This window comes from Leucoraja erinacea, chromosome 4, assembly GCF_028641065.1.
Source record: "Leucoraja erinacea ecotype New England chromosome 4, Leri_hhj_1, whole genome shotgun sequence".
Taxonomy (NCBI): Eukaryota; Metazoa; Chordata; class Chondrichthyes; order Rajiformes; family Rajidae; genus Leucoraja; species Leucoraja erinaceus.
Window position 1 is genome coordinate 25,026,700 of NC_073380.1, and position 23,941 is coordinate 25,050,640.

The following is a 23,941-nucleotide window of genomic DNA, read 5'->3' on the forward strand; positions in this document are numbered from 1 at the left end:
AATGTACAAAAGCTGAAGCATACTTCTGATTTCTTAAGGCAAGTCATGCACATGTCCAATGAGGAACAAACAATACACAAACGTAGTCATTTCCTTGCATCTCAACCACCCACAGAATACATGCAGAGCAACTCAATTGTTGGCTGCGCTCTGCATGTTGGGGATGGTAGTTCGCATGGTGCGCATCCTCCGTTTCGATTAAGCTGCCCTCTGCACCGGATGAACTACAATTCCCAATAGGCGCCGCGTCACGCCGTTCGTGGTGGTTGAGCACGTGACGCGGCTGGGGTTTGCAGCTGGTTGTTTCTGCGTACTGACAACATTCCAGTCACTGCAGGGGTAGGCAATTGTTTTATATTATACATTTGATAAAGCAGAAATGTGTCTGTGATATGTTTGTAAATATTTATTGTACAATTGCATTGTCTAGGTTTGTTGTGGAAGTAATAAGACCCTTGATTTAAATCCCCCTTTTAAAAAATAAATAAATAAATAAATAAATATTGCTGGCATATATATATATATATATATCTATAGCATCTTTTTTTAGACCTTTGTCTATCTTGGGGGGAAGTCAGATCATGCAATCTGATGCCTGTTATTAATATGCTCAGGTTTCAGCCATTATAGTTTAGATTGTCCCAGGTGTGCTTTCTGTGGGTAAAGGGGTGGGGATCGCAAACTGAAACGAAAACTGATCTGCAGCGATACTTTGTACATAAAGTTGCTATTAACAGCAATATTCCAGCTAGATTGGAAATGTTTTGGAGCATGTTTTTGGAGCACAGTGCACTGGAAATGATTGATGTGAACTCAGTTTGGTGACGGGTTATCGCAGTTGCGAGGTTAAATAACTGAAACTAAGCATTGATTTTAGAATCCGGTAACGTTTACAGAATATTGAATCTGTTCAGTCTTTTTTTTTAAGTGATCATGAAGAGTTGGTTAACACTTCAAGGATTTTTGTTTCCAATTTACTTCGCATGACAATGATCCTGAATAAGGAATTCTAAAACTTTCAACACTGGCTTGTCAGATCCCACATGTGATAGTCCTATGATCCAGCCAAGATTTAATTATTGTGAATGACTACCATTTATCAAATCTTGTGTTCAGTTCTCAATTTTAACTCAAAACTCTTTTAATTTAAGCAGAGTTCATTTGTTTTAATTACTTTTGGATATGTGTATTTTCACTTATCTTTTGTTTTTAAATGCATCCATAAAAGTAATGAAAAACACAACTTGGATTCTAAAATAAAAATAATACATTTTACCTTGTTTGCAAGTGACTTTAGAACAAAATCATAGAACTTAGAAAAGTGCAGGAACAGGCCCTTTGGCCCACAATATCTGTGCCGAACATGATACCGAAACCAACTCTCACCTGTCTGCACATAATCCATCTCCCTCTATTTCTTGCATCCATGTGCCTATCCAAAAATCTCAAATGCCACGATCGGAACTTTCTCCACCACCAGCATTTCAGGCACTCGCCACTCTCTGTGTGAAAAATAAAACTCGCCCGTCTTTCAACTTTGCCCCTCTCACATTAAAGCTATGCCCTGTAGTCTTTGATATTTTAATTCTGGGAAAAGTCCTATCTATGCTTCTCATAATTTTATGCACTTCTACCAGGTCTCCCTGCAACCTCTGTTGTTTCACATTAAAACAAACCAAGTCTGTTCAACCTCTCCCTGTAGCTAATACTCCCTAATCCAGGCTACATTCTGGTAAATGTCCTCTGTATCCTTTCCAAAGTCTTCACATCTTTCCTGTAATGAATGGTCTGACCAGAACTGCGTGCAATACTCCAAATGTAGCTGAACCAAATTCCTATAATACTACGTCATAATTTTTGGACTCGTATACTCTAGGCCTTGACCAATGTCGGAGTATACATATGCCTTCTCTACCTTTCTATCTACTTGTATTGCCACTTTCATGGAGTTATGGACTTGGTCCCCACAGTCCCTCTGTAAAGCAAGGAGGATAACTGATCATTTGAAAGTGGGCTATTAAATTTGGTGAGAAATGTCCACCTTTCTGCTGAAGTTAACATGTTTTCCAATCAATCATGCTTTGTGGTCTTAAGGGAGAAAGCTTCAGTTTAGTACATTGCATACCACTCCAGTACCTCCAAAGCAATACGACTCAGAAAATAATGTCTGTGAGATTTGCTATCAACATAATGGAAAAATGCTGATTGCACACATATCCCAAAGTCACTTATTGTCCATTTAGAGTTTTCAAATTGCACTTAAGAAGTCGGTTAGCTCATCTAATTGTTGTGAGGAGAAGACACAGAAAATACTTAATTGATGTAAAAAGCCTTGATTGCTACACAAAGTCTTTTACTGATAGTTTATTATAAGCACTACATACATACTATGCACTAGCTGTCCGTGGTCATCACTGGAGCTAGAGAGCGAGCTGGAGGTGGGGACACTACAATTATACGAGAGACAATGGGGAGTGGTTAGTAGTGGTGAGGTCACTATGTTAAAGGAACATGCACTGATCTACATCCCTCCTCTTGGAAACAAAAGCATGGCAATACACAGAGCGACCACGGCTCATACGCTAGGATTACAAACCGCACCGGGAATAGTTAATCGTGTCATAATACAGCTAAGCGAGCTCCCCGTAACGGACAGGCGGCTTGACCAACCGCCCAGAGCGGGTGCGCAACCCGCATTCCCCCTCAACCGCAGGAGCAGCAGGGACAGAGGCAGGGACAGAGGCGGGAGAGCCGGGCGAGGAACGCACCAGAGATGGAGGAGAAGAGCGAGGTGAAACGGGCACACTGGCAGGCGAGGCACGGGAAAGAGGCTTGTGAGTGCGGGGCATAGAGAGCTGGGAGGGCAGTTTCCGCGGCATGCGAGGAGTGACAGGGGCTGGAGGAGCTTCGGGCAAAGTGGAAGGGATAGGCGGCTGAAACGGGTCCGCGGGAGGCGGAGGAGGCTCATTGACGAGCAGGAGGTGCTGGCGAGACCGACGGTAGATAGCGCCCTCGTAGTCGACGAGGTACGACCGGGGAGAGCCGGCATTACCAACTACAACAGCCAGCCTGTAGTGTCCGGAGAGGGACTGCATCCGCACCACCTGGCCCGGGAACAGGCGAGGAAGCGGCCGGGCCAACTTGTCAAAGGAGCGCTTCTGGATGGCCTGCTTCTCGATGATGTGCTCCGTGACAGCGGCAGGGTTCTGGACCAAGGGTTTGAGGGACTGTTGTGAGACAGGGAGAGGTGGTCTAGTGGTGCGGGACATGAGGCGCTGGGCAGGCGAAACGAGTCACAGGAAATGTTGCGTAGGATGAGGAGGGCAAGGTAGAAGTCAGAATGGGAAAGGCAGCAGTGTTTCAGCAGCTCCTTGGCGCTGCGGACAGCGCGTTCCGCAAGGCTGTTGCTCTGCGGATATTCAGGGCTGCTAGTGATGTGGCGAAAGTTCCAATGGGCAGCGAAGGCACGGAACTCGGCGCTGGAGAACTGGCTGCCGTTGTCCGATTGGAGTGTCACCTGGGATCCGAAGGTCGAAAAGTGGCGGCGAAGCTTCCCGATGACGGTGGCAGAGGTGATGGAAGGCAGCTGGTCCACCTCGAGCCAACTGGAGTATGAGTCCACCAGGACCAGGAAGTGTTTGCCACGCCATTCGAAAATGTCAGTGGCAACAGACATCCACGGTAACTCGGGGGCCGGCTGCTGCAGGAGAGGCTGGCGCCGCTGATGAGGCAGGAGACTGTTGCAGGCAGCGCAAGCGGAGACCCTGTCCCGGATGTCTTGAGCCATACCCGGCCAGTAAAACTGGCTCTGGGCCTGGGACAAAGTGGCCTCCACCCCGGGGTGGCCGTTGTGGGCAGATTGAAAGTAGTGATCCCACAGAGCGGCCGGCACCACGACCTTGTGATCCTTCACCACCACGCCGTCGTGCAGCACCAGTTCATCCCAAACCAGGAAGTAGGGTACGGCACCAGCCGGCAGGGAAGAGCGTCGGTCAGGCCAACCACGGCGGATAACGTCCACAAGTTGTTGCAGGGCAGCGTCATCAGTAGTGTGTTTGACCAGGGACTGCATCTGCTGGGAGGGAACAATGTTAACGTTCAGTACCATCAGGTCAGACGATTCGTACGGGTGGCAGGCAACGGAAGGGAGCGGCGCAAGGGATAATGTGTCGAACACAAACATATCTTTGCCCTTGCGGTACACAATCTGGAACGTGAAACGCTGGAGCTGCAGCATCATCCGCTGCAAACGGGAAGAGGCGACATGGATAGGCTTGTTCAAGATAGTGACCAGCGGCTGGTGGTCAGTCTCAATGGTGAAAGTGTTGCCCAGAATGTAGTCCTTGAATTTGGAGCAGGCGAACACCACGGCAAGGAGCTCCTTCTCGATCTGAGCATAACGCTGCTCGGCAGGGATCATGGTGCCAGCAGGTGGAAGGTGAGGGGCCGAGAGGTCTCAAGGACTGTGCAGATAAGCATGGCCTTCCCCACAGGAATCACAACACCTCCCCCATAGGCATGAAGGCGGGTGTCGCCGGGAGTAACCCTCTCACCAGATTTTATCTGCTTGAAAAGGCGGACCGACATAACATTGGCAAAGGCACCAGTGTCACCTTCGCAGAAAAGGATTGGCCATTCACAGTAACATATCAGAGTCAGGGAGCTTATCCGACTGGTACTGGGAACCAAGTGCGCTATCAGAGTCTGCAAGGTTGTTTAAATTCCTCCTTGGAGCAGGGACCGACATGCCGCTGAAAAGTGGTTCAGCTTTCCACAGTAATTACAAGTCTTACCCTGCGCGGGGCAAACGTTGAATTGGTGGGAAGAGAAATTGCAATTTGGGCAACGATGAGGGGTGACCTTAGTGGGCGTAGCAGCGGTGTTCCGGCGTGGCGGACCAATGTTCCGCTGGCATTAACAAAAGTTAATGTCCTGGGACACCGGTTGAGACGCGGAGCCAACAGCAGAGGCCATGCGAGCGGCATGCATAGCATCCCTTAACGTTAAGTCAGGTTTCATTAGGAGCTCGTCACGCAGCCTAGCGTTCAGGAGACCGTTGACCAGGACATCCCTGATCAATTTGTCCGTGGTGATCGTTTCAAGGCGACAGGGCCGAGCCATGTGACGCAAAGAGGCAATAAAAGCGTCAATATGCTCCCCGGGAATCTGCCGCCTCTGGAAGAATTTAAAGCGCTCAATAATGTTATTGGTAGGGATATCGCAGAGGGCAGTGAATTTAGTCATGAGACATACTGGGTCCCGACGGTCTTCACCAGGGCCGAAGTCGAATGAAGCATAGTGATCCATGGCCTCCGGGCCAGCGAGGTTGAGCAGCAGGTGAGCCTGCACAGCAGGAGTGACATCAGGATGAGCAATAGCAATATAATGTTCATAGTCGCGCTGGAACACAGTCCAGCGGTGGACAATGTCCGTGTCAAAAACCAATGTGTCGGGGCGACGACAGGAGTTGGACATGATGAAAACAGAGGGATAGGGAAGCAACTGGGAGAAAACAAAGAATAAAAAGAAAACCGATAAACAGGAGACGCGAGTCTACCGCTGTGACACCATGTAAAAAGCCTTGATTGCTACACAAAGTCTTTTACTGATAGTTTATTATAAGCACTACATACATACTATGCACTAGCTGTCCATGGTCATCACTGGAGCTAGAGAGCGAGCTGGAGGTGGGAACACTACAATTATACGAGAGACAATAGGGAATGGTTAGTAGTGGTGAGGTCACTATGTTAAAGGAACATGCACTGATCTACAATTGACTTAAGTTATTTTTTAAGTTGTATATTTCATGTTGTACCTTAAATTTCTGCAATGCATCTGATGCTCATAATGTCATCTCAGTATGTGTTATAATGTGCAAGTGGGCAAGTGCAATATGAGGGCAAGATCATTGAAGCAGAGGAAATTGAAAGAGTGGAACTATTGGGGTCTGATGAGATTGTTAATGATTGTATGGTCAAAAGAAAACAAAACACACATTCAAGGGTTGAGTATGAAATAATTAAATTCCTCTGCATGTCCATGCTGCAAACAAACCTTTCCTTGGATACAGAGAACAAAGCTTCAAGTGTGGTACTACCAAAGCCCCAAACCATGTCAGTAAGATTTCCTTAATTTTGTACTTGGGCAAATAAATGATTGGTTACTCCGCCAAATATCTCAACATACATTAAAATATATTGGACGAGAAATACTGTGCACTTTGTGATTGGATTTTATCTGAAACCGAGTCATGAAGTGTGGTCATTTAAGATGGCTTGCATGACGCGTGCTCGGACGAAGTGCGTAGTTACCAGTCGGAATTATGCTCAATGAAGCATTCACATATTATTTCTGCATCAAATAAAGTCACAAACTAACATATTCACCAATCAAGACATCATATATATACCACAATGACATGCAGCAAAATTATAATACAGCATCTCAACTCTTTTTACACATTGCAATTAAGCAATTTTTATTATTTCTTTCCACTTCCAAACAAAAATGTGGGTGGATTATTCAGCGTATGATCAATCTGTGTCAATAAATCCTGGATCTTGATAACATATATGCTTAACCATGCACACTACAGATTGATGCAAGCATGTTTTCTGTGAAGGACCGAAAACTATCATGACATGGCCATAGCGTGGGTTGTTATTGCTATTGGTACAGAAACACTCCCGCTTCCCACATAATTTAACCACAACAAAATATACAGGTTGCAAGGAAATTTCTAAAGGCATTTTATGATAATAGCTGTTAAAATGGACTATACCCATCTGACAGGTTAAACATTACACTAACTAACAAGAGATGGCCAAAGGACATAAATGCAGCAAATGTTCTTTTGGTAATATATTTAAAGGTGTCAAGACGCCACATTACCGGACAGCAGTTCCTTCTTGAACATTCAGATTCGATGTATGTGTTGTGAACAGCAATGAAGATACCCAGTTTGTAAACAACAATTAAAAAAAAAATTGTTGATAAACGCTTTTTCCATCATTCCCACTTCAGAATTAACGTTAAAATTTCAACTGAAATATCTCTTGACCAAATTTGTGATGTATATGACTGACTGTAGAAGTAAAACCTGGATAAATGTAACGTATAGTTGTGAATGTTGCTCAATAAATAACTACATTACTGATACTCCATATTAAGAGCATTGATTTGCCATTAAAATGAATTCTGTAATAATGTGTCAACGGTAGCAGTGACAATCGAACACTGCAGTTTTAATCTGAAGAAGGGTTTCGGCCCGAAACGTCGCCTATTTCCTTCGCTCCATAGATGCTGCTGCACCCGCTGAGTTTCTCCACAATTTTGTGTGTCACTGCGGTTTTAATGTTTCACGTGTTCACAATTTAATTAATCCATCTTTATGGATTAAAACAAATAATAACATTGGGAATTAAAACATATTTGATTGCATTCCGTTATCAAACATAGTCAATGTTAGCTCTGAAGTCATTTCCAGCACAATAGGGTCGGGATGGGGGGGGGGGTGTGTGTGAATCATTCAGAGCGGATTGGATGGATTGAGGCAGGGGAAATAGTGCGAGTTGGTTTGAGTAGGTAAAATTGTGAGGAGAGAGCGTGGGGGATGGCAGTGGGGTTGAATGAGGGGGGAATCTGTGCTGGATGGATGGGGGGAGCAGTGAAGGACGAAGGGGAGGAGCAGTGCAGAATGGATGGGAAGGGAGGTCAGTACAGGATGAATTGGGGGACCAGTGTAGGATTGATGGGGAGTGGGTGGGGGGGGCGGGGGGAGTGGATGAGGAGGGGAGCACAGGAAATGTCAGTGAAGACTGAATAGAGGCAGGAATGGGGATCAGTGCAGGATGGAGAGGAGGGGTCTCAGGATAAGGGGAGTAGAGGTGGGCGTACAAGAGAGAGAGAGAGAGAGAGAGAGAAAGGGGCAGAGGAGGTGGGAAGGAAGGCCAGCGCTCCTCGGACAACGCTGGCATCATCGCTGCCTTGGCCATCCCTGTCAGGCACGGAAATTGCTATCAAAATATGGAGGGGACCGGGGGACAAAATATCTTGGTGGCCGCGCGCGCATGCACACACTCACACACGCGCGAGGCTTCGGAGGCCTTGTGAACGGTAATTTCAGCTCAATCCAGCGCTAAATGCAGCTCAACTCTGCCTGTGGGTGGGGGGCACTCGGGTGGGGACGGGGATGTTCCAGTGGCGGTTCGTCAGCGATTGCAGCGCCAGAGACCGGGATCGATCTTGGCTGCGGTGAAGGTCTGCTGAGAGTGTTTTGGCACGTCTCCCTCCTCCAATCACCGCACTCTATCCTCAGTCCCCCCCCCTTCTTCCGCCACTGACCGACACCTTCCTCCTCCAAGGGTTTGTTTTGAAAGCGCCGTTGGCAAGCAGCGGCCGTTGGCAAGCAGCGGCCGTTATCAGGCCGGGCGGGGTGCGGGAGAAGGAGGAGATGGAGCCGCTGCTGCTGTGCGGGGCCCGTCATTCGCTCCGACCCTCCGTCACTCCACACTTAGCATCTTTCCCACAACCGTCGCCGACACAAAACGTCACGTACTTTTTCTCCAGAGATGCTGCCGGACCCGCGGAGATACTGCAGTTTTTTGTGTCTATCTTTGGTATGATCAAACTAATAGAATATATACCAGTTTCTGTCATAACTGAATACCATGAAACATGTTTTATTATTACTTGCTAAGAAAATTGTTTAAAATGTATGAGCAAATTTGCATACATACAATGATAACTGACAGTGACAGTCAAGGCATAATTGTGCAACAGTATGTAAGCGACCCTCAAAGCCCTTACCCTTACCCACCTTCAACCCACCCGAATCAGGTCGGAACCAAACGGGGACAAACAACACTCACATACATACACATCCACACAAATATGGTAAGATAAACGAAACAAAAAGTACTAAAAAAAAAAGGGGTCACTAATAACAGTAAATAAGTAAGCAATTAAATAAATAAGTGTGGGGGGGTTAAGGGGAGAGCAGCTGCAGTAGAGCAGAACAACGGTGGAGAGCACTCAGTCCTCTTCCGAGTCCGGGGACAAGTTGAGAGAGTTAACAATTTCCAAGACAGGGTTCCATGTATCTAGGAATGTCTTGGTAGAGCCTTTGAGAGAGAACCTACGTTTTTCAAGCTTTAAATTGTAAAGCATCTCCTTAATCCAGCGGGTGTGTGTCGGGGGACTGGTGAGCCTCCAGTTAAGCAAGACCAGTCTCCGGGCTAACAAGGTTGTAAAAGCTAGAACCCGTTTCACCGCAACAGAGAGGTTGGTGTTGGGAGGGGTACCGAAAATGGCTGACAGTGGGGTTGGAGGAATAGTCTGGCCGTAGGCTCTGCTTATCAAGTCGAAAGCACTCCTCTAAAAGGCTGCTAGCTTACGGCAAGACCAAAACATATGGCTATGGTTGGCAGGAGATTGATTACATCTGTTGCAGGTGTCCCTAACAGCGGGGTAAATTCTAGATAATCTTGCATTTGTGTAGTGGACTTTGTGAAGGACTTTGCATTGGATTAGGCCATGATGGGCACATATGGAGGAAGAATGGATCAAATCCAAGCCAGAGTCCCATTGCTGGTCTGTTAGTTTCGTATTCAGCTCGCCCTCCCACACAGCTTTTAATGAGGTATGTGGTTTCAATATAACCAACCCTAACAAGTTATACAAAACAGAGATGCATTTGTTCCGGTTAGGATCTGGAGCTAAGATGGTATCGGTCAGGGTTTCGGGGGGCGATTTGGGAAATGGGGGAATGTCTTCTTCACAAAATCCCTAATCTGGAAAAAAAGAAAAAGGTGGGAGTTTGGGAGGCTATAGTTGGACAAGAGCTCCGCAAAAGACGAAAATATGCCATCCTCGTATAGGTTTTTAATACTACTGATACCGTTGCTATGCCAGGTTTTGAATGCGTGGTCTGTACTTGAAGGTTTAAAGATGTGGTTTTTAAGCAGTGGAGTCAAGATGGAAGGGCCTTGTAAACCAAAGTTTTTCCTGAGTTGACTCCATATCTTGAGCGAGAGGGACACAATTGGGCCTGCACCCACAGATGTTATAGGAACGGGGAGTTGGGAACATAGGACAGACCGCAACGGGAGATGTGAACTCGCCTTTTCCATGTGTACCCAGGTCGGTAGGTGGTCGCAATCATCATTTATCCAATACCGTTTTTGCAAGTTAGCTGCCCAATAGTATCGCCTAAAGTCAGGAAGTGCCAAACCGCCGTCACTCTTAGGAAACTGTTGTACCGTCTTTCGAATTCTGGCCGGTTTGCTACCCCATAAAAATTTAGATATAGTCCTTTCTAATTTATCAAAAAAAGATTTAGTGATAAGTATAGGGACGTGCTGGAAAAGATACAGGAATTTGGGTAGGACGATCATCTTGACCAGATTTATCCAGCCCATGAGGGATAGCGGTAAAACTGACCAGCGGTCAAAATCTCTTTCAGCTTTCTCAATCAGAAGCAGAAAATTTGTGCGGAACATATCAGATATAGGTGTTGTGATAAAGACGCCGAGGTAGCGAAACCCGTCCTCTGCCCATTTGAATGAGGTTAAAGAGCGAGGGAGCTGCTTAGCCAATGTTAATCGGTAATAGCTCACTCTTTTGCTAGTTAAGTTTATGACCAGAATACGCGCCAAACCGTTCTAAAATATTCGTAATCACAGGGAGAGAGCTGACTGGGTTCGAGATGTACAGGAGCAGGTCATCTGCATACAATGAGACATTATGAGTTGTGTCGAACCGAGTAATACCTTTAAAGCCCTTCTCTGAGCGTAACCAGACCGCCAAGGGTTCTATCGCGACAGCAAACAGAAGTGGTGATAACGGGCAACCCTGCCTGGTACCTCTCTGAAGGGGGAAGTGGGGCGACAGTGTGTCGTTTGTTTGTACTGAGGCCACCGGGGACGAGTATAATAGACTAACCCAAAGAATAAAACTGTTACCGAGGCCAAACCTGTCCATCGCCTCATATAGGTACCTCCACTCGACCCTGTCGAAAGCTTTTTCGGTGTCGAGGGAGACCACTATCTCCGGGGTCTCACTACTCGGTGAATGGATGATGTTAAGGAGACGCCTAGTATTGTGGGAAGACTGTCGGCCTGGTATGAACCCTGTTTGGTCTAACAAGATAATAGAGGGCATCACTCGTTGAAGACGGAGCGCAAGGGCTTTAGAGAGGTTTTTGAGGTCCACGTTCAGGAGTGAGATTGGTCTATAGCTACCACAAAGCAGGGGATCTTTCTCCTTTTTAAGAATTAGGGAGATAGTAGCCCACGACAAGGTGGGCGGTAGGCGACGATGTAAAAACGCCTCATTGTACATATCTCTCAGGACTGGTGCGAGGAGAGCAGAGAAAGCTTTGTAATATTCTACAGTGAAGCCGTCAGGGCCGGGCGACTTTCCGCTTTGCAGCGATGTGATGGCTGCTTGGACCTCAGCAACAGTTATGGGACCACCCAAGTCTCTCGTGGCTTCATCGTCAATTCGGGGAAACGTCATACTACTGAGCATGTCATCTGCAGTGGGAGGACAATCGGAAACGTATAGTTCAGCGTAGAATTTAGCAAATGCTTCATTAATTCTAAGAGGATCAGTATGAATCTCCCCTAAGCTGGATCTAATGGCTGGAATTAGCCGTGAAGTCGCCTCGGTTCTGGCCTGATGGGCCAAAAGCTTCCCAGCTTTATCCCCAGATTCAAAAAAGTGTTGCCTAGATTTAAGCAGTCGTAGCTTAGCTTTATTAGTAGACGTGAGGTCAAAGTCTGTTTGTAACCTAAGGCGTTCTCTATAAAGGTTAGGGTCTGGGTCAGATGCATATTTGTCATCAATGTCCTTTATTTTTTGTAACAGGTCTGCCGTTTGGGACGTCTCGGTTCTTTTCAGGTTGGAGACAAAAGAGATAAGTTGGCCCCTAATATAGGCTTTTGAAGCATCCCAGAGTATACCTCTTTCTATGTCGGCAAGTCATTCAGCTCAAAATATAAGGTGATTTGGGAGTGCAAGAATTGCATGTAGTGAGCCTCTGCTAATAATGAGGAGTTGAACCTCCACTGTTTAAAGGGGTTAGTTCATTTACGAAAGTGGAGATTGAGGGAGGTTGCAGCGTGATCTGATATTACGATGCTATGATACTCACTGGATTTGATTTTGGAGAGCAGTTTGTTATCTAAGAGAAAGAAGTCTATACGGGTATAGGTACGGTGCATGTGGGAAAAAAATGAGAATAATTTAGTCGTGGGGAATGTAAATCTCCATGGGTCTGTGAGCCCAAGTTGTTTGGCGAAAGCATGCAGAGTCTTACCTGATTTTTGTTAAAGTAGAGGCTTTGTTCGAAGATCTGTCCAGTATAATATATTAGGAGGGGTCATAGAGTCATACAGCATGGAAACAGGCCCTTAGGCCCAACCTGCCCACACCAATCAACGTGTCCCATCTACACTAGTCCCACCTGTCTGCATCTACACTCTAAACCTGTCCTATCCATGTACTTGCCTAATTGTTTCTTAAACATTGCAATAGTACCTGCCACAACTACTTCCTCTGTCAGCTTGTTCCTTACACACACCACCCTTTGTGTGAAAAAAGACCCCTCTGATTCCAATTAAATCTTTCCCTCTTCACCTTAACCCTATGTCCTCTGGTTGTCGGTTCCCCTACGCTGGGCAAGACAGGGCTCTCGCTTAACTTTTTTTCCCTGTTGCCAGCCGGGCAACCATGGCAGCTTTTTACGTTGCCAAATGAAAGTTTAGGTGGTCATTTAAGGCGGTTTGCATGAAGTGTGTGATAATGTGCTTGGACGAAGTGCATAGTTACCAGTTGGAATTATGCTCAATGAAGATACAAGATACATTTAATTGTCATTTGGACCCCTTGAGGTCCAAACGAAATGCCGTTTCTGCAGCCATACATTACAAACACATAGACCCAAGACACAACATAATTTACATAAACATCCATCACATCGCTGTGATGGAAGGCCAAATAAACTTATCTCTCCACTGCACTCCCCCCCTCCCATGTCAGAGTCAAAGTCAAAGCCCCCGGCTGGCGATGGCGATTGTCCCGCGGTCATTAAAGCCACGCCGGGTGGTGCGAAGTCGCACACCGGGTCTTGGTGTTAGAGCCCCCGGTGTGCGCTCGCAGAGTCCTGCGGCCATTCCAAGCCGCGCGGGGCAGTGATGTAGGCCCCGCTCCAGGAGCTCTTCGACCTCGCAACTCGGGCGGGAGAAGTCGCCGTTGCGAGAGCCCTGAAAAGCGGTCTCCCACCAGGAGCATTCACATATTATGTTCAAGAAGGAACTGCAGATGCTGGAAAATCGAAGGTAGACAAAAGTGCTGGAGAAACTCAGCAGGTGCAGCAGCATCTATGGAGCGAAGGAAATAGGCAACGTTTCAGGCCGAAACCCAGCAGTCTGAAGAAGGGTTTCGGCCTGAAACGTTGCCCATTTCCTTCGCTCCATAGATGCTGCCGCATCCGCTGAGTTTCTCCAGCACTTTTGTCTACATTCACATATTATTTCTGCTTCAAATAAAGTCACAAACTAAACATATTCATCAATCAAGATATTATATATACCGCAATGACATGCAGCAAAATTACAATACAATATCTCAACTCTTTTTATACATTGCAATTGATGAAGCATGTTTTCTGTGAAGGACTGAAAATTACCATGACATGGCCACAGCATGGGTCATTATTGCTATTGGCACAGAAACACTCTGGCTTCCCCCATAATTTATCCATAACGAAATATACAGGTTGCAAGGAAATTTCTAAAGGCATTTTATGATAATAGCTGTTAAAACCGTCAATACCTATCTGACAGGTTAAACATTACACTAACTGACAAGAGATGGCCAAAGGACATAACTGCAGTAAATGTTCTTTTGGTAATATGTTTAAAGGTGTCAAAACAAATAATAACATTGGGAATTAAAACACATTTGATTGCATTCCGTTATCAAACATAGCCAATGTTCGCTCTGAAGACCATGAAGCACAATAGGATCAGGGCGTGTGTGAATTAGTGCGGGGTGGATAGATGGCAGTGAGAGGTTTGAGAAGGCAATCGGTGCGGAATGGAAGGATTGAGGCAGGTGAATTAGTACGTGTTGGTTGGAGTATGTAAAATTGTGAGGGGAGATGTCTGGTGTTGAATTGTAGGTCAGTACGGAAGGATGGGGGGACCGCTGCCTACAAATCCGCCAACGGCGCTTTCACAACCCCTCTCGCACGCCGAGGCCGGGAGAAGGGAGAGAGGGAGGTTCCTTCCGCCGGGCAGGGTGTGGGAGGAGGAGGCGATGGAGCCATTGGCGCGGCCGCTGTTGCCGATGTTCGGTGCCCATCATTCGCAGCGATCCTTCGCCACCACGCACCTGGTATCTTTGCCCCACAATCAAAGACAGCCGTCGCCGCCGACACGAAACGTCATGTTCCTATTCTTCAGAGATGCTGCCTGACCCGCGGAGTTACTCCAGTTTTTTTGTGTCTATCGGTATAAACCAGTATTTGATTGCTAAGCCGGGCAAAATGAGTCAGCATTTAGGTTGCCCGGCTGCACTTTGAGTGGTCAATGGCACCCGGGCAACCGCTAATTTCGAACCCTGCGAGAGACTTTGAATGCCTACACGACCTCTTCCTCTCATAATTTTATGCACTTCTATAAGATCACCCCTCATCCTCCTGCTCTCCAAGGAATAGAGTCCTTGTCTACTCAACCTCTCCCTACAGCTCATACCCTCGAGTCCTGGCAAAATCCTTGTAAATCTTTACCCTTTCCAACTTGACAACATCTTTTCTGTAACATGGTGCCCAGAACTGAACACAATATTCTAAATGCAGCCTCACCAACATCTTATATAACTGTAACATGACCTCACAACTTTTATACTCAAAAGGTGAAGAAACAGTAGAAACAATTTGGTTATATATACTGAACAACAAAGAATGCAATACTCTTGTGGAATTGTATTTGTGAATAATGACAATAGCAATGCATAGCGATGTACATAAATAGAAAGGTCAATAGAAAAATGTTGCAAAAGCAAAATGATAGATTTACGAAAGGTAGTCAACTTTCAAAGAATTTTCAAAGGGATTATGGGATGGTTTCTTGGAACATAATATCTAAAACCGTGAGAAAAAAATCCGACTTTATTATATAGGGAGAAGTAGTTAATGATCTGGGTTTTGATCTGGGCAAATGAAAGGTAACTTGTGGTGGACCAAAGAACAGAAGTGAATTATGAAGTTTAGAAGGCTGAAAAGCAACAATGAGAAGTCCATGGAGATTTGGAACAGTCCATGGTCATATATTGTTGAAATAGTTTTACTAAGTGGAGAAAATAACCAACAGGTTTTCTGGAATACTGGACTTGATATCTCAAGGACTAGAATATAAAGGGCTGGAAATATTCTCCAACTAGGTGATGCCTCGGTTATCCCAAATTTTGGAATAGTGTGAGTAGATATACGAACCGAGACTAACAAGGATGTTTTGCCTCGACCAAGTTTACCAGCAGCTGGCAGTTTCGTGAAGAATACTGACATTCTGCAGTCCATGTTCCAACTGTTCATTCTTTACAAATGATAAGGTCCGAGAGGATTAGAGGTGAGATGCTGGTGCATGTGAACTCTTTAACCAATTTGATGAACCAGACCAGAGTACATTTGTCCCCTCGGCCTTATCCATGAATGTCTATGACTCTACTGTGAGGAAAGCTAAGGAAAAATAACTGGTTTAATTAATTATGTACATTAAAGCAGACACAAGGAACTGCAAATGCTGGAAACATAATTAAATTAATTATTATGAAGACAGGTCCCGACCGGACCAGAAATGCCACTTATCCATTTCCTCCACAGACACTGCTGACCCGCTGACTTACTCTAACACTTTGTGGTTTAATTAAAATAAAGTAAGTTATCTGCTATAATTTCAAGGTATCTTAAGTTGTTAAAATCTTCAGCTAATTTTTATTAAAGATTATGTCCACTGGACCAGTTTCTGAACATTTAAAACAATACCAAAGGCCTAAGGCAGCCGTGAGCTGTGAGACTTATTTGAACACATTAGGCTGCATTATGATCAGATATTGGCAAATAGGCTATGCTCTCTTGGAATTAGATGATTAAGGACTAATCTGACAAGTTTTCAGAGAACTTTAACATTGCTGGATCGAGGATGGTGTCTAAAGGTGAAGGAAATTTAGTCTGGGAGACTAAGTGTGACAATTGCAGCCAAGTCTTTTATAGAAGGAATTCCAGTAGTAATTCTATTCTGTAAATGCCTTCAACATTAGGTCACTGCATCGTTTTAAAATCTGAGTTCAGGATATTTCTGTGAAACATAAAAACATCCCCCCACAACGGTTCCCAATTCCCGCTCCACGATGGTGTTTCAGTGCTGTGCCACCGCTGAAGCTGGGGTTCCCGCTGGTCCCGACAGGAAACGCCGCTCTAGTCCGATGGTAGGCCGCGAGGAGGGGGCGAAGAAGCAGCTCGGAGGGAAGCCACCTCCGACCAGGTAGGGACTAGGAAATAAAGTTTCCCCCTTCCACTCCCCCCATCCACCACATAAAAAAACTATAAGACCTCCAAAACAAACACTTTTAACTCACTAAAAATTTAAAAAGGGTGAAAGGTCTAACAGCTGCTGGCAGGGCAGCCATACTCGACGGCGCATGGATAGAACTGTGGAATCGTAAGGGTAAAAAGAGCCTAATGGGAGTTATCTGCAGGCCCCCAAACAGTAGCCTGGATATAGGGTGCATGTTGAATCAAGAGTTAAAATTGACATGTAGCAAAGGTAATGCTACGGTGGTTATGGAAGATTTGAACATGCAGGTAGATTGGGAAAGTCACGTTGGTACTGGACCCCAAGAAAGGGAGTTGTGAAGTGAGATGGATTCTTAGAGTAGCTGCACTGGATCCTACCAGGGAGAAGGCAATTCTGGATTTAGTGTTGTATAATGAACTGGATTTGATAAGGGAACACAAGGTAAAGGAGCCATTAGGAGGTAGTGACCATAATAATGAGGAGGAGGAGCCATCTTGGGGAACGGCTGCTAATCAGCAGCCGTCCATTTAATTCTTTTTTTTTGCAGTTTTAGTGAGTCCTGTGCATTGTTTGTGGGAGAAATAGACTTTTTAAGGTGAGGGGTAGGGGGTAACAATATTTCTAGGTCCCTACCTGGTCGGTGAGGCAGCTTTTTCTCCGGGCTGCCCCGTCGACCCGTCCTCGTGGCCTACCAGCGGGCGTGGAACGCCGTTTCCTGTCGGGGACCGCCCAGCACCTCGGCTTCTGTGGCGGCACAGCGCTGGACCGCTATCGCGGAGCGGAGCCGGCGATGCCTTGCCTGGGTCGCCGCGCTGGAGCTCTGGTGAGCTGTGACCGCTGACATCAACACCTCCGGGCTGCGGGCCTGCGGAGCAGAGCGGGCGGCGCCGACTCTAACATCGGGAGCCTGGGAGCTCCAAACCGGCGCGGCTTTGTCGGCTTCGGAAGCCGCGGTCCCCAGTTAGGAAGCAGCCGTTCCAGGTGGCCCAGCTGCTGAAAGGACTCTCCCGACGCTGGGGCAACAGCACCCGGCCAGAACGGCCAGGAACATCGGGCCTCCGTAGAGGCAATAGCGGAGGCCTCAATAGGCCTGACTTTTGGAGAACTGGGGATGGGGACTGGACATTGTGCCTTCCCCCACAGTGGTAACCATTGTGGGGGGATGATTTATTCTGTGTAAGTGAATATGTTAGTCTGTGTCCAAGATGGCTGTCGGAAGGGAGAGTGTACGTTGGCGCTGTTTAGTTGCCGCTGCTCTCTCTTCACATTGTGTTTTTGATTTTTTGCCTTTGGAGCGATTTATGTCTTTAATTTGTGTATTGGTGATGTCCTTATTATTTATTTTATATGTTTTTTCTCTCTTGTTAATTTCTGTAAGGTGTCCTTGAGACTTTGAAAGGCGCCCGCAAATAAAATGTATTATTATTATTATTATTATTATTATTATTATTATTATTATTATTATTATATTATTATTATATATGATAAGTTTTAATAGACAATTTGAGAGGGAGAAGGGACAAGTGTCAGTATTACAGTTGAGCAAAGGGGACAATGGAGGTATGAGGGAGGAGCTGGCCAAAGTAGACTGGAAAGAGACCATAGCAGGGATAACAGTTGAAAACAATGGCAGGTATTTCTGGGAATAATACAGAAGGAAGGTGCAGGATCAGTTCATTCCAAAGAGGAAGAAAGATTCTAAGGGGAGTAAGAGGCGATTGTGCTGACAAGGGAAGTCGGGGACAGTATAAAAATAAAAGAGAAGTACATTATAACATAGCAAAGATGAGCGTGGAGCCAGAGGATTCGGAATCTTTTGAAGAGCAACAGAAGATTGTTAAAAAGGCAATACGGGGAGAAAAGATGAGGTACGAAGGTAAGCTAGCCAAGAATAAAAAGGATAGTAAAAGCTTCTATATGTATGTGAAGAGGAAAAAAAGGAGGGTGAGAGAAAACAGGGAATTATAGGCCAGTTAGCCTGACATCAGTGGTGGGGAAGGTGCTGGAGTCAATTATAAAAGATGAAATAGCAGCACAATTGGATAGCATTAACAGAATCGGTCCAAGTCAGCATGGATTTACGAAAGGGAAATCATGCTTGACTAATCTTCTGGAAATATTTGAGGATGTAACTAGGACAGAGGCGAGCCAGTGGATGCAGTGTACCTGGACTTTCAGAAAGCCTTTGATAAGGTCCCACATAGGAGATTAGTGGGCCAAATTAGTGCAAATAATATTGGGGTAGGTTACTGACATGGACAGAAAATTGGTTGGCAGACAGGAAACAAAGGGTAGGGATTAACAAGTCCCTTTTAGAATGGCAGGCAGTGACGAGTGGGGTATCGAAGGCTCGGTGTTATTTATAATATACTGCAGCTATTTACAATATACATTAATGATTTAGATGAAGGGATTAAAAGTAACATTAGCAAATTTACTGATGACACGAAGCTGGGTGGCAGTGTGAATTGTGAGGAGAATGCTATGAGTATGCAGGGTGACTTGGACAGGTTGGGTGAGTGGGCAGATGCATTGCAATGTGGATAAGTGTGAGGTTATACACTTTGGTGGCAAGAACAGGAAGACAGATTATTATCTGAATGGTGTTCAGTTAGGAAAAGAGAAAGTACATAAAATAAACTCCGAGTCTGCCCAATCTTTCATTAAAGCTCAAGTGCTGAGTCCTGGCAACATCCTCATAAATCTTCTTTGCATTCTTTCCAGCTTAAAGACATATTTTCTGCAGCAGGATGACCAAAACTGGGCACAATACCCCAAGTGTGACCTCACCAATGTCTTGTACAACTGTAACCAGCCTGGACATCAATTCCCAGAATAATGAATACCACCATGCCAAACTCCACCTGATCTCCCCGCAGTGCCTGATTCAGGGAATTATGTACTTGTTCTCCTAAATCCCTCTGCTCCTCAACTCTCCCAGGGACGACCATTCACATGGCCTGATTTGATTTCCCAAAATGCAACACCTCACACCTATCTGCATTAAACTCCATTAGCCATTCCTCAGCCCACATAACTAGCTGATCAAGACCCTGCTGTAATTCTTGTTAACCATCTTCTCTGTTTATGATTTCACCTATTTTAGTGTGACATCTTCAAAGTTACTAATCATGCTTTGTACATTCTCATGTATAAGATGGATGACAGCATATCTCCAAAGATGCGTAAGTTTGTAGGTTAATTGGCTTGATAAAAATGTAAATTGTCCCATGTGTGTTTAAAATAGTGTTAATGTGCAAGGATCGCTGGTCGGCAAAGACTCGGTGGACCGAAGGGCCTGTTTCCACGCTGCATCTCTAAATTAAAAATCAATAATAGTCATGAGAGATGAATGCTATATGTGTGAAGATGGGAATTGTTGAGTGCTAATATTTATAATGATAGCAGTTGAATGTGGCTAAAGGTCAAAGTGCACAATACTCGGCCTTTACCAGTGCTTAATTTTCCTGTACTCTTAACGTCCAAGTGTACTATTGAAATTGAAGAGGCATTGCATTTGAATGTTAGCCACAAGAGTAGAGAAATTATTAAATATTAGAAGTCAAGATGAATGTGTCTTGTTGAGAATTGCATGATGTGTGGCCTGTCATTCTGGCTTCATTATCCATTTTAATCAATGATATTGTCGTGGATGTAAGAATAATGATTTCAAAATATGCTGATGATACTAAATCAAGGGGCATGGCGAATCTGGTGAAATTTGTAGAATGTTATAAATTGGGATAGTACAGAAGCAAGAGGAACTTTCTCACATTTCATAGCTGATATGTGCTTGCGATGTTGAAGGAGGTTGCTATTGGGTGTGCTGCCTTTCAGAGAATCCCATCAGTTCCATTTCCCCCTTTCATTTCCCTGCAATCTATTCTGTCTCGCATGCTCATTAATTCTCCTCTGATTCCTCCACCACCCACCTACATTTTGAACCTACCATTTATACATACTAGCACTGAAGTCTGAAGAAGGGGCCCAACCTGAAACTTCGTCTGTCCATTTCCCTCCACAGATGCTACCTGACCTGCTGAGCTTTGTTTTTTGATCAAGAAGTTGATCAAGATTCCAACATCTGCAGTCTCTTGTTTCTCCAACACATTGACACATCTTCATTCTGAGGGAGGACATTGGAGGACCCGAAGGAAAACTGCACAATAAGAGGGAGAACAAGCAAGCTCCACCCAGACAGCACTTGACATCTGATTCGAACCAGGATTGCTGCAGCTATATGGCAACAACACTAATAGCCCTAGGGTTGTGCCAGCTAAAGTGATGAATGTTATCAAGAAGCACATATTGAGAGATGGAGCTGGCAATGGGAAGGAATGGACAGTAAGGAATTCAAGAGCGCTTGCATAAAATAAAATATTGTCAGGGAAAATTGTTTTAGTTTTGTTCAAAATATATTTACTTATCATTAAAATTGCATCATACGAAGAAAAAATTAGGGAGTTAGTGTGAGTTGAATTAAGTCTGCACTTTTATATTATCATAGCTGGTTTTCCGTATATTTCATGTTTTACTGCACAAAGAAGCCAGGGAACATAGAGTACCGCACAATGTGCGCAATGCATACCTGCACATATCTTCTCAGGTGTTAATCCATGTGTCTGTGGTCCTTAAACATTGTAGGTCACATGTCAGAGCAAGCCTTAACCCCACTAGTAGGACTGCTTCTATGCTAATTATTTGGAAACTGCAGAATGTCCTATAGTCTGGTACAAAGAAAGTCCTTCCAGTGTCCCCACTCAGATAATCTACATACCGAGATCCTCCCTCACCCTCACCCTCACCCTCTAAGCAGGACTCTCTTTGTCTGTTGCTAGCCGGGCAACCTAGGCAGCCTTTTAGGTTGCCAAATAACAGTTTAGGTGGTCATTTAAGACGGCTTGCATGACGCATGCGATAATGTGCTCGAACGAAGTGCGTAGTTACCAGCCGGAATTATGTTCAATGAAGCATTCACATATTATTTCTGCATCAAATAAAGTCACAAACTAAACATATTCACCAATCAAGACATGATATATATCACAATGACATGCAGCAAATTTACAATACAGTATCTCAACTCTTTTTACACGTTGCAATGATTGCAATTTCTATTATTTCTTTAAACTTCCAAACAAAAATGTGGTTGAATTATTCAGCGTATGATCAACCTCAGTGAGACCAAGCACAGGCTTGGCGATCGCTTTGCACAACATCTCCAATTAGTTCGCAATAACCAACCTGATCTCCCGGTGGCTCAGCACTTCAACTCCACCCTCCCATTCCGAATCCGACCTTTCTGTCCAGGGCCTCCTCCATGGCCAGAGTGAGGCCCACCGTAAATTGGAGGAACAGCACCTCATATTTCGCTTGAGTAGTTTACACCCCGGCGGTATGAATATGGCTTCTACAATTTCAGGTAGTCCTTGCTTTCTCCCTCCTTCCCCTCCCATTCCCAGCTCTCCCACAGCCTACTGGCTCCACGTCTTCCTTTCTTTTTCCCACCCCTCCCTGACATCAGTCTGAAGAAGGGTCTCGACCCGAAACGTCGCCTATCCCTTTGCCCCATAGATGCTGCCTCACCCCCTGATTTTCTCCAGCTTTTTTGTCTACCATCCATTCACACAAGTTCTGTTATCCCACTTTTCTCACCCACTCCCTGCACATTAGGGGCAATTTTACAGAGACAAGTTAACCTACAAAGCCAATGCGTCTTTGGGATGTGGGAGGAAACCCACAAGCTTGCAGGGAGAATGTGCAAATTTAACACAGACAGTGCCCGAAGACAGGATCGAACACATATCTCTGACGTGTGAGGCAGCAAGTCTACCAGCTGTGCCACGATATTTTGTTTTCTAACATACAAAAAATTATACGTTGATAACTTTAGTTACTAAAAAAAATAAACTCCATTTTCAGTCTTAAATCTCTAAGCCAAGCTATGTCCACCTTTACAGCTACTGTATGTTTTAATTCAGTTCAAGACGATGAGCAGTACATTGGACATAAAGTTGCTGCCTAAAAGTGCTAGAGACCAGGCATTGATCCTGAATATGGGTGCTGTCTGTATGGGGTTTGCTCCTTTTCCTTTTGATCACATGGGTTTTCTCCAGGTGCTCTTGTTTCCTTCCACATTCCAAAGGTGTACAGGAACCAACCCAACCCAAAAAGTTTTCCTTTTGTCCAGAGATTCTGTCTGACCTGTTATGTTACTCCAGCTTTTTGTGTCTATGTTCAGTTTAAACCAGCAGTTCCTTCCTACACGCACAATACTATACAATAGAACTTTATTGATCCCAGGAGGGAAATTGTGTGTGTGTGTGGGTCTATATATTTTATACACACTTACACTCTCACATTTATATAATTATATATTCATATATAAATATACACTGTTTTGTTTTCTCATTTATAACATTGTTTACCGAGTACTATGTTTACATATTCTGTTGTGCTGCTGCAAGTAAGGATTTCATTGTTCTAACTGGGACGTGAGAGAATAAACACTCTTGACTTACGTCGCTAATGTGTGGGATAATGTTTGGTCGGTGGTCGGCGTGGACTCAGTGGGCCGAAAGGCCTGTTTCCGCTCTGTATCTTTAAATTAAACTAAAAACACGAAAACCAGAGTGAATCTAAAGAAGGATCTCTACCCAAAACGTCACCCAATTTCTTCTATCCAGTGATGCTGGCTGCTCTATGGAGTTCCCCCGCACAATTAAAGCATGGAATAGTCTTCACCCCTACCATAGTTACCCAACCAGACGCAACTAAATTTAGGATAGCTGTTTTTACCCCGAGAAACCCTTTTTGCTTAAGTCCACCCCCCACCACCTCCAGTTTAAATTCCATTTGGAATATTTTTGGAGGGCCAGGAATCCAATAAGCAAGAGTTACTCCAGGGAGTTATGCCAGCTCCAGGGAGTGATTCTGTGTTGGGTTTCAGCGGTCGCGGCGAGGTGGCGACCGGACAGCAATGGCGGCCAGATCTCCCACAATGCAAAGGGAGGGAGAAAGCGCTCGGTGCCTACCAGTGGTCGTGGCAGTGCGCATGTGCAGGGCGGCCGATGATGTGCTGGCCGTGGCAGTGCGCATGTGCAAGGCGGCTGGCCGTGCTGGCTGATGAGTAGTGGCCGGAGAGCGGAGACTCGGCTGCCCGGACACGGATGGCGGGCGGAGACGGAGAGTGACACGGAGAGAGATAGAGAGGCGGACCAAGCCGGGAAAAATGACACAGCTTTTAGGTTACCCGGCAGGACTTTAGGTGGCCATTGGCAACCAGGCAATCGTTAATTTCGAGCCCTGCTTTGAGCCTGTGACCTTTGCCTGATTTGCAACCCCATGAACCCCATTAT

The 23,941-nt window shown here is 45.3% G+C and overlaps 1 protein-coding gene across 2 annotated transcripts in view; it reads left to right on the forward strand.

Annotated features, from left to right (window-relative positions):
- Positions 1–218: 218 nt before the first annotated feature.
- Positions 219–23,941, forward strand: part of tsnare1 (T-SNARE Domain Containing 1) — a 776,868-nt gene continuing 753,145 nt past the window's right edge. The window contains exons 1-2 of one of the 2 annotated variants that reach the window (XM_055633879.1): positions 243–339; positions 20,608–20,927. The gene's annotated coding sequence lies outside the window, so the exon portion shown is untranslated. Of the gene's footprint in view, positions 340–20,607; positions 20,928–23,941 lie in introns of both variants that reach the window. The other variant, XM_055633878.1, reaches the window with a different exon arrangement.